Genomic DNA, 11,141 nt, shown 5'->3' with positions numbered 1-11,141 from the left:
AGTAAACTCTAGCCATGTTTGGTTTCTTTTTCCCTTTATTCAAGATTCAAGTTCTAGGGAGGTAATGTCAGACTGGATTAGCCTGAGTCACATGTCCGTACTTTACCATTATGTAGTATTCCTCAAAAGGAAGTCAGGGTGTTATTAGGAAAGGGAAATGGATATTGAGCAGCCAGAAAACAATTGTCCAGTAATACCATATTTTACAGAAGTGACTGAGACTTAATAAGGTTAAGTGACTTCCAAGAGTCACACAATTAGTATGGTTAGTAATCAAGCCTGAGTTTGTGTGTTGCCAGAACCTGACATCTTAATTCTTCTACTCTCCTGCTCTAATCTAAGGAAGGGCTATTTCTCACACTTAGGAGACTCCTGGTAGGGATATTCTGTTGTAATAGAAAGGAAATGGAACCTGACAAACCTAGAGTTGAATCTGCGAGCTGTGTTTTGTTTACTGACCTAAAACAAATCACTTGTCTTATTTCCACATCTAGGAAAGAAGATAAGGATAATGTACACATTACAGTGGTTAGTGAACTGAAGGAGTTCTGATATGTATAAGGCCAACCATTCAGTGCCCTATACATGGTAAATATTAGTGTTCTTCCCCTAAGAAAGTTTAGCCCCTTGGTTTGGGTAGTTGGGGGCTCTGTGAGCCTTCCTGTTGCTTGAAGCCGTCAAGGAACTAACTGGATGTTTTTTCCCTCTGCCCCTGAGTGAGTTGTTAGGGTTAGGATGGCACTGAGCAGACAGGATCTAACTAGGCAGGCCAAAGGCACATACAGCCTTTGACAGTGAAATCTGCCTTCTTGGAGATCATTTATTCCAAATCTCCCTCTCAGCCAGGAGCCTCTGAGATCTGGAGACTTTTAAGGAGGGCCACGTATATTAAGCATGGTTCTGAGCACCCAGGAAATCCTGAGTTTGATGTTAGTCACACAAATGGCTAGGAAATTTTAAGGACAAGTCCATGAGTGCAGGAAATTTAGTCTCAACTCTTCCTGGAGTAGTCTTAAGAGCAGAATTTTGGAGAAACTTCTGTCTTCATTTGGCCTCTAATTTGTGCTTGGAAAGGCAGGTTCCATTGTTGGCAGACCCAGGCCTGCCAGTGGTCTGCCTATTCTGGGTGTCTAGCTTAGTCAGATGGTCCCAGTGTTTTCTGTGGCTTTCTGTCACTACCTGTGAACTTTTAGTACAGTTCTATAAGCTTTAAAGACAGGCAAGATTGGGGACCTGTCCTAACTCTGCCTGATCATAGCCTTTGTCTTTGTTTTGACAAAAACAAAAGCCTTAACCCCTCTCTGTGTCTCATTTTTTTATCATCAAATGAAGTTGATGATGATAACTAACATTTATCACTATGTGCATCATAATATCCTGAGCAGTTAATCAAGGTTATCTCATTTGGTCCTCTCTACCTTTTTCTTTTTAAGTTGAGATAAAATTCATATAACACAAAATTTACCATTTTAACCATTTTAAAGTATACAGTTTAGTGGTTTTTAGAATATTCACAATGCTGTGTAACTATCATCACTATTTAATTCCAGAAAATTTCTGCTACCCCAAAAAGAAATCTCATACCTGTTAGTAGTTACCCCCAATTCTCCTCTCTCCTCAGCCCATGGTAACAACTAACCTACTTTTTGTTTCTATGGATTTGCCTATACTGGACATTTCATACAATTGGAATCGTATAATATGTACCTTTCGTGGTTGGCTTCTTTCACTTCACGTAGTGTTTTCAAGGATCAACTATGTTATAGTGTGTATCAGTACTTCATACTAGTGATAAGAAACATATTACTTCTCCAAAGTAGCCTATTTCATTTAAGGCAGTTCCAAGTATTAGAAGTTTTCCCTCATTTTGAGTGAGTCACTCCAGTAACTTGTACTGGTTCTACTTTGGACCCCTGAAGGAATATCCTTTCAAGCATTTGAAGATAATTTTCATTCATGTTTTTTTCCCAGCTCTAAAAATTTTTTACTGAACTTGCTAGATCTGATTTTCAAGAAAAACTAGAAATTTGGATTTTATATGCTGGTAGTTGTTTAATATTTGCTCAGATTTGTATTAGTCCCTGTAAAACATCTGCTGCAAGCCAAATGCTGCCCGTAGCCTTCCATTTTGCAGCCTCTGGTTAGCCTCTGTTGATAGAAATTAAAGGACATATTAGGATTGTTGAGATATAAGTCATAGCCCGTACTGTTCACCCGTTTAAAGTGTACAGTTCAGGGGCTGGCCCCGTGGAGTAGCGGTTAAGTGCGCGCACTCTGCTGCTGACAGCCCGGGTTTGGATCCCGGGAGCATACCAACGCACCACTTGTCGGGCCATGCTGAGGCGGCATCCCACATAAAGTGAGGAAGGTTGGCACAGATGTTAGCTGAGGGCCAGTCTTCCTCAGCAAAAAGAGGAGGATTGGCATGGATGTTAGCTCAGGGCTGATCTTCCTCACAAAAAATAAATAAAGTGTACAGTTCAGTGGTTTTTAGTATATACAGAGTTGTACAGTCATCACAATCAATTTTAGAACATCTTTGTCACCCCAAAAAAGAAGTCCCATAACCTTTAGCCATCTCCCCTCAATCTACTTATCTTCTCCAGCCCTGAGTAACCACTAATCTACTTTCTGTCTCTATCGACTTGCCTTTTCTGAGCATTTCATGTAAATGGAATCATACAGTATATGATCTTTTTTTGACTGGCTTCTTTCACTTAGCATAATGTTTTCAAGTTTCATCCATGTTGTAGCATGTATCAGTACTTTGTTCCTTTTATTGTCAAATACTTTTTCATTGCATGCATACGCCCCATTTTATTTATCCATTCACCCGTTGACGGACCTATGAGTTGTTTCTGCTTTTTGGTTTTCATGAATAATACTACTGTGATCATTCATGTACAAGTTTTTGTGTGGACATGTTTTCAGTTTCTTGGGTATATACCTAGGAGAGGAATTGCTGTGTCATATGATAACACTATGTTTAACTTCTTGAGGGACTGCCAAACTGTTTTCCACAGAGGCTGCACCATTCCCACCAGCAAGCTGTGAGGTTTCTGATTTCTCCATATCCTCACCAACCCTTGTTATTTTCTGTTTTGTTTATTATAGCTATCCTGCTGGGTGTGAATTGGTAGCTCATTGTAGTTTTGATTTGCATTTCCCTAATGATTAATGTTGTTGAACATCTTTTCATGCGCTTATTCACCATTTGAATATCTTCTTTGGAGAAATGTCTATTTAAATCTTTTGCCAATTTTTAAATTGGATTATTTGTCTTTTATTATTGAATTGTAAGTGCTTTATGTATTCTGATGCTAGACCCTTATCAGATTTATGATTTTGCAAGTGTTTTCTCCCATTCTGTGGGTGGTCTTTTTTTTCTTTGAAACACTAAAGATTTTCATTTTGATGAAGTCATATTTATCTGTTACTTTCTTGTGTTGCTTATGCTGTTGGTGTCGTAAGTAAGAAGCCATTGTCTCATTCAGGGTCCTGAAGATTTATACCTGTTTCCTTCTAAGAGTTTTATAGTTTTAATTCTTAAACATTTAGGTCTGTGATCCATTTTCCATTAACTTTTATATATGGGGTGAGGTGGGGGTTTCATATTCATTCTTTTGCACGTGGATACCCAGTAGTCCAAGCACCATTTATTGAAAAGACTACTCTTTCCTCGTTGAATGATCTTGGCACCCTTGTCGGAAATCAGTTGACCATAGATGTATATATATATCTACTGCCTTTTGAAATAGGTATTACTTAAAGTGATTAATGGTATTACTTAAAGTGATTAATACAATTTCTGGCATATGGTAGCTACTCAATAATAAATCATAGCTGATTGGGTTTCTTTGGCATCTCTAAGAGTTAGTAAGTGGTGGGGCTGGGATTTGATCCCAGGTATGGGTGACTCCAAATCATGTCTTTATCCTGTGCATTATACTGCATGCTGCTGAAGTGGAAATGAGGCTGTTCTAGCTGCCATGCTGGCCATATGTAGTTCTCCAGAGGCTCAGAGGCTGAGCCTCAACATGCCCTTCTCCCACCGTCAACCTCCTTTGCACTTTTCCCCATCTCCCACCAGGGTTTCCGTGGAGCTTCCAGGTCACTCTTGGTAATGACAGTTGCTGCTAAAGGAACACTCTTTGCCCTTCCTTTCCTAGGAATATGGCAGTTATTCAAATAGCCTTAGGATTTGTCCACTCTTGCTTTCTCTCCCACCACTTCCCACCCTCTCCCCCAAGCTAAGAGTGAAGGTAAAGATGCATCAGCAGCTGCTAGGACTTTCTGGCCACCAAGGATGAAACAGACTCAGATTGTGTTTTGTTTCAGGAACAGCAGCCTGAGAGTTGACACCCAAAAGACTTCTTGCCTACACATATGCAGAGTGCTCCTGAACCAAGTGAACAAGGGGGATAGAAGTGACAGTGGTGGATGTTTTGCTCAGGTTTTTGAAACTTAAGTACTCCCTCCCTGGCCTGAAGTTCTATGTCCCCCCAAGGCTTTGCCAAAAGATCATTTCTGGGTTAGAATGCAGAAAGCAGCACATGGGCTCCCTCTTTCTTAATGTGTTCTCGTGCTTTGTGTGCCAGTATACAGGCTGCTGTTTACTGGCAGTGTTACGATTAAGTGGTCATTTTCATTTTTTTCTCATTTTATTGCTTCTCAGTCTACTCCCATTCATTAATCTTGAGCCCATTTTTTAAAAGGAGGAGAAAGTGACATAGGGAAATAGGCAGCTTTGCCTGACTAAGGGAGAAGAGAACTCAATTTGAATGCCTACTTTGTGTTCTTATTTTTGTAAATGAGGCAGCTGATACTAGGAGAGGTGAAGTAATTTCCCACAGTTGCATAGCAAGTTGTGGGGGAGTGCATATCAGTGTTTTTATACACCAGAGTCCATTCTCTATGCTGAAAGCGTGCTGCTTCTATAAGATAACACCACCATAATTCATTGACACTGAGGCCATTTATTATAAGACATATCATTAAGTACTGGAAAGAAAGAAAAAACAATGCCAATTAAACCAACACAGTGGTTTATTTTCTTCTGGAGTGTAAGATGCATCCTGATTTCAGAAATGTTAAAATCTGGAAAAAAATGTGTTTTAGCTACTATTACGTTTTGTCAGTTCTAACATTTATTCTTTATTATGTGCCATGCACTATCTTCTTCACCTGTAAAGTAGCTATTATTATCCCATTTTTACACAGTGATGAAACTGAGTCCCAGAAAAATTAAATAACTTATCAAGGTCACGCAGCTGGTAAGTAGCAGAGCTGGGATTCAAGCTCAAGCAGTCTGATTTCAGAGTCTGTGATCAATCTCAACTACTAGGTCATACTGGAATTTAGAATGAGTTTTACCTGTCAGCCAGAATCATCCCAGGGAGCCTGTACAGTCATTCTCTATCCTGGAAGAAGGCTTCTTCTACAGGAATATTATTACTAATGCAGTGAACATTTGCTGAGGCCACTTAGGGCATTATGCTGGCTGTGCTGGGTCATTGGTCTACATCAGTTCATAATCTCTGCCTTCAAGAAACTCAGTCTAATGGGAGAGAATAAGTCTTAAATAGTTACAGTAGTGTGTGATCGTGTTCTGTTGCTGAACTGAATACCGGGGAGCTTGGAGGAGCTGTCTGAGAAAGGCTTAGGAAACATCAGAGAGGGAGGGTGACATTTAAGTCGAATCTTAAAGGATAACTAAGGATTTTCCAGGCAGACAGATAGAGTAGCATAGCACTTTATTATGGCTTTAAACAGACTGATTTCAAGTTCTGCCTTCTCCAAAGCTACTAGCTTTGGAACTTTAGGTGAGTTATCCTCTCTAAGTCTCAGTTTCATCATATGTAAAGTGAGGGGATAATATCATTTGCTTCACAACATTGTTGTGAAGATGGAGTGAACTAACATGTAAAACATTCAGCATAACATGTAGTAAGCACCCAATAAATGTTAGCTATAAATCGAGGCTAGAAGAGTAGGCTAGTGCTGATTTTGAAAAGCTAAATGTTAGGCAAAGAATTTGGACTTGTTTCTAAAGTTTAGGGAGCTATTTAAGGCCTTAAGCACAAGAGTGACTTGAACACTCCTGTGTTCACTATTGTGCTGGCAAGGCGGGAAAACAGGGAAGCAGAAGAGAAAAGTCTTCCGTAAAGTGGCCCCCGTTCCTTTGTGGGAGAGTGAAGAGACATTCCCCCATCACTTTGCCTTCCTTCTTCTTTCCCTGTTGCCTGAAGGCCTTTTGGTTCTTAGATTTTTCAGATAGATTAATCATCTCTCCTCTCAGATATTTGGACTATTGGAGGGTGGAGTGTTAAGCCTTTGCCATGTGTTAAGGGAGTCTTCCCTTATCCTATCCCTTTCACCCACCCTGTGAATTAGAGACCAAAACTCTTGTGAGTCTCCACTGATAGAAACTTTGCTCTTAAGGAATTGTTACACAAGGCTTTGCTTCACCACTCTAAGTCCTGAATGAATGAAATTTCTGCCTCCGTTTTAAGCTCTTAATTTTGTGCTAACTCTGTCCTGGGAGTATCATATGCAGCATCCCATTTAATTCTCACAAACAACCCTGTGAAGCGATGATTATCCTGGGAAACTGATGTGTACAGGGTCCAAGAACTGAAGTTTAGACACAAGTCTTTCTACTGCCACTTAGCTGCCTCCTGGTGTCTCCTCTGTACCTAGAGGAGATCAGCTTACACTGAAAGTAGTTCGGGGCTTTGGCGTACAGAATGGGTGCCCCTGGCTTGGTTTCCAGATTCCTGAAGTTAAAAGAATTGGATCCTTTTAAGCCCTCCCTCTCTCTCTCTCCAGACCCTCATGTACCTCTTGCTCTCCAGATTAATAGTCGTTGCATGTTTAAAGCTAGCAAGCATCTGATGAATATTTAATAGGCTTGAGCAGACAGGCTGGATACAGCTGTCTGAGATAGCAGCTGTTGGGGGGAGGGGGAGGAAATGCACTGCACTGCCAAACTAGTGTTCTTTTGTTCCCCAGCCTAGCCCTCGTAGGCCCTTTAGGAGCAAAGGCCCATGGTGAGCACTGTACCCTAGTCCTATTGTGGCCCAATTGCTGCTGTGGGCTCCCAGGGAGGCTGCATTCAAGCAACAGATCAAACCCTTTTTGGGGAGTGATGGGGGCCAGATATGTTCACTGATATCTAGAATCACTTTTCCAGCCCCGGGGCTGGAGGTCTTCTACTCCATAACCTGTTCTGACTCTGAGGCTGAGAATGTGTTCTCATCCAGTGTTCTGCCAGCTGCAGCTCTCTTTTCTGAAAGGAGAGAGACTTGTATCTGGACGGGACTTGAATTTCATAACATGGTACTGGGGTTAGGTTCTTGACATTCCTTAACTACAAATGCTGTAGCCTCTCAGTGGGAGGTGTACTTCTCATTCCTAGCCTAAGCTGTGGTGGTTATCTTTGGCTACATCTTAGCCAGGGAATGGGCAGGTAGGAGTTCTCAGACAGGTCACAAGCCATCCCTGTGCTTCCCCCCACCTAGATCTAGGAGCTTTTTGCTTCAAGGAGGCCTCATTATTTCCAGGGGAGATTGGGGGAGGTCATGGGGATTCCTGAAGAAAGCTCATTTGAGAGGTTTCCAGGCAGAGTGAGGTACAGTCAGGCTATCAGCCCAGATTTTTTTGTGTGTGTGTGAGGAAGATCAGCCCTGAGCTAACATCTGCCAATCTTCCTCTTTTTTTGCTGAGGAAGACTGGCCCTTGACTAACATCCGTGCTGATCTTCCTCTACTTTATATGGGACGCCGCCACAGCATGGCTTGACAAGTGGTGTGTCAGTGCGCACCCGGGATCCGAACCGGCGAACCCCGGCCACCACAGCGGAGTACGCGCACTTAACCGCTTGCACCACCGGGCTGGCCCGTCAGCCCAGATTAATCACCTAGTAATTGCCAGAAATTTGGGCACTATTTCTGTTTTTAATATTGCGTTAAGGGCCGGCCCCGTGGCGTAGCGGTTAAGTACACGCGCTTCCCTGCTGGCGGCCCGGGTGCAAAAAAGAGGAGGATTGGCATGGATGTCAGCTCAGGGCTGATCTTCCTCACAAAAAAAAAAAAAAATACTGCATTAAGATGCCCAAATAAGCTGTTCCCTTGTCAGCCTCTGGGGCCCACCTTGGCCCTCCTCAGGATAGCCAGTCTCTTCCTCCCCAGGCACCATGTGTGAGAACTTGAGATAAAAGAGTTTGGGTTCCGATACAGGGCTAATTCTTCTCTAGGTCCTCTGGCTCCTGCAGCCTTCATCCTTCCTATTCGTGGCCCAGCTTTGAGTCTAAAATGGGTGCTCCCCATCTCAGGCTCTCTGAGGTTGGAATGTAGGAAACAAACTCTGCATCTGTCTTTGAGAGAGAGAAATACCTTCTGCCTCTGATAGGATTCTTCATGAGCTTCTCTCCAGGGATCAGTACAAATGACCCCTTTCATTCATTTTTTTTTTAATACATTCACTGTTATAAATTGGAACACCTACTGTGTGCTAGACACTGAAGATTCACTGGCAAGTGAACAAGATAAAATGGTCCCTGACCTCATGGAGCTTATGTATATTTGAGGAGATAGACACTAAACAGATATTAATCTCATAAATAACATAAATCATTTCAGTTGTGATAAGTGCTGTGAAAGAAAAGAATAGGGTGCTATGAGGGCATACAACAGGGAGCTAACCTAGCTCTGGGGTTTTCCTTGAGGAAATGATGCTTAAGCTGACCTCTAAAGGAAAAGTTAAGTAGGCAGAGGGTTTGGGAGATGGTTTGGGGAAAGGACATGAAGCATATTGTAGGCAGAGGGTAGGACTGAGGCAGGTTCAAGGTGAGGTAGGAATCTGGACCTTATTCTGAGGTCATCACTGAAGACCATTGAATCCATGAGAGAGGGGTAAGGAATGACATGATTACCAGATTTCTGCTTTTTAAACTTCACTTGCTGAGTGGAGAGTGGATTATGGGAACCTATTAGGAAACTTTTTTGCATTGGTCCAGACAAGAAATGAGGAAAACCTAGTAGGGTGATATCAGTGAAAATATAGAGAAGTGAATGGATTCAAGAACTTTTAGGAGATAGAATGAACATTATTTGGTGATTGATGAGGGAGGTATTAAGAAGGGCTCCCAGGTTACTGGCTTGAACACTGGGGAATGGTAGTGCTGTTTTTTTTTTTAAGGTGGGGAGGCACTACTACAGTCTTTGGCATGAGATGAGGGCCCTGTTCTGTGCCCTAGCCTTAGGGTGTGTCTCTCCTGTGGATGACCCTGAGTTTTGGGGGCTGGAATGAACCCCTCATAAGGCCAGAAGAGATGGAGCCCTCAGCCTAGAATTAATAGCTATGGGAAGAGACATATTTCCTCATTCTCTTTCTTCCAAAGGCTTTAAAGCTCTTTGTTAATCTTTTATCTTTTTCACATCTCTGGGAGAGCAGAAATCATTTCCCCTTTATATAGCTGGAGGCCCCAAAGGTTTAGTTGATTCTGCCCTGGATCACTCAGCTCCGGCGTGGCCGAGGATGGGACGTAGGAGGTGTGAGTCTCCATTTTCACTGCCTGACTGACAGCAAAAAGAGAGCTCATAGGCTGTGGACTTCTGTTTTCTACCCATCTGTGTCCCTAGAAACCTTGTACTGAATGAAACAATTGGAGTTCTGCTGTGGGCTGGGGAGATATAAGGGAGGCAGCCTGGCCAAATGGGAGGCTGGGAAGCGCCCCTGATATGCCAGCTTCATTTCTTAATTTTCTACCTGTGTCTTTGCAGCGATCAGAGGACTCTGGAAACCAGGAGAGCTGCCTGCTGTGTCAAGGCTGGCCTGAGGGCATTTGCTGAGCACAGAGAAACCCAGGAGCGGAGATCCACAGTCTTTTCCCACCCCACCTCTTGATCTGTTTGATTTACCCACAGAAAGCCAGCCAGGATCCCCTGAGAGAGTCTCTAGGCCCAGAATGGAGTCCTCAGGACTGCAGGGGACTGTGAGGCTAACAGTTAAACCTGCTCAGGACTTCAGAGAGTTGAAGGGGGACTGACAGTATCCCCAGCACGGCCTCCTAGATCTGAATAAACTGGCAGTCCTACTGTGTCTTTCCCAGTTTGCCTGCTTCCCCTTAGCTTTCACTAGAACTAGCTGGAATACCCCTACCACCACCTCCTGTTTCCCGCCTTGCCACACCTGTGTTGTGGGTGCCAGCCTGGGAGCCGTTGGACACTTCCAGAGGGCTCCCAGAGAGAGGCAGGTCACCACCTCTGTAACAGGCCAAGGAGAGCCAAGTGAGAAGGTTCATTTACTTTGGGCAAGTTATTTAACCTCTGAGCCTGTTTTTCTCTCCACTGTTGATTACTAACCTTGTCCAAAAAGCTCTTGAAGGGTAGGGCTTTTCCTTCTTCACCTCTGTACTATAATCCCTTCCCCAACAAATATCTGACACTGAGGAGCTCAATAAAGATTTGGTCAAGTTATGAATGGTCCAACTCTGGTAGCTTCTGTCAGCTTTGGGAGAGAGCCAAAGGCCCCCTGTCTAGCTCCCACTTTCCTTCTAGCTGTATTGGGCTAGCTATTTATCCATTTTCCCATTTCTCTTGAAGAATGGGAAAGTCAGCCTTTGATAGACTTCTGGTTTCCTATGGCCTATGCCCTAGGCTGATTTTACACTGAGCTTCCTGAGAGGTTAGGGACCTCTAATATTGCATTCTTCCTTTATTTTATTTTTACTTTTTTTGTGTGTGAGGAAGATCAGCCCTGAGCTAACATCCATGCCAATCCTCCACTTTTTGCTGAGGAAGACTGACCCTGAGCTAACATCCATGCGGATCTTCCTCCACTTTATGTGGGACGCCGCCACAGCATGGCCTGACAAGCGGTGCGTTGGTGCGCGGCCCGGGATCCGAACCCCGGGCCGCCAGCAGCAGAGCACACGCACACTTAACTTTAACTGCTACGCCTCCGGGCGGCCCCTACATTCTTCCTTTAATGTCTCCTCGTTATTTATCCCAACAAGGGAGCATCCCTTCTGGCCTTTTGGCTAAGATCAAGTGTAGTATCCTAACAAGGGAGCAAGAGAATGGGCTGAGTTTGGGGAAAGAGCCTGTCTGCACTTTAACTGTGCCTGGGGCATTCTAATG

This window comes from Ceratotherium simum, chromosome 22 (assembly GCF_057802395.1).
Source record: "Ceratotherium simum simum isolate JZ-2026a chromosome 22, ASM5780239v1, whole genome shotgun sequence".
Classification (NCBI taxonomy): Eukaryota; Metazoa; Chordata; class Mammalia; order Perissodactyla; family Rhinocerotidae; genus Ceratotherium; species Ceratotherium simum.
Note: the sequence above shows the minus strand (reverse complement) of the source record.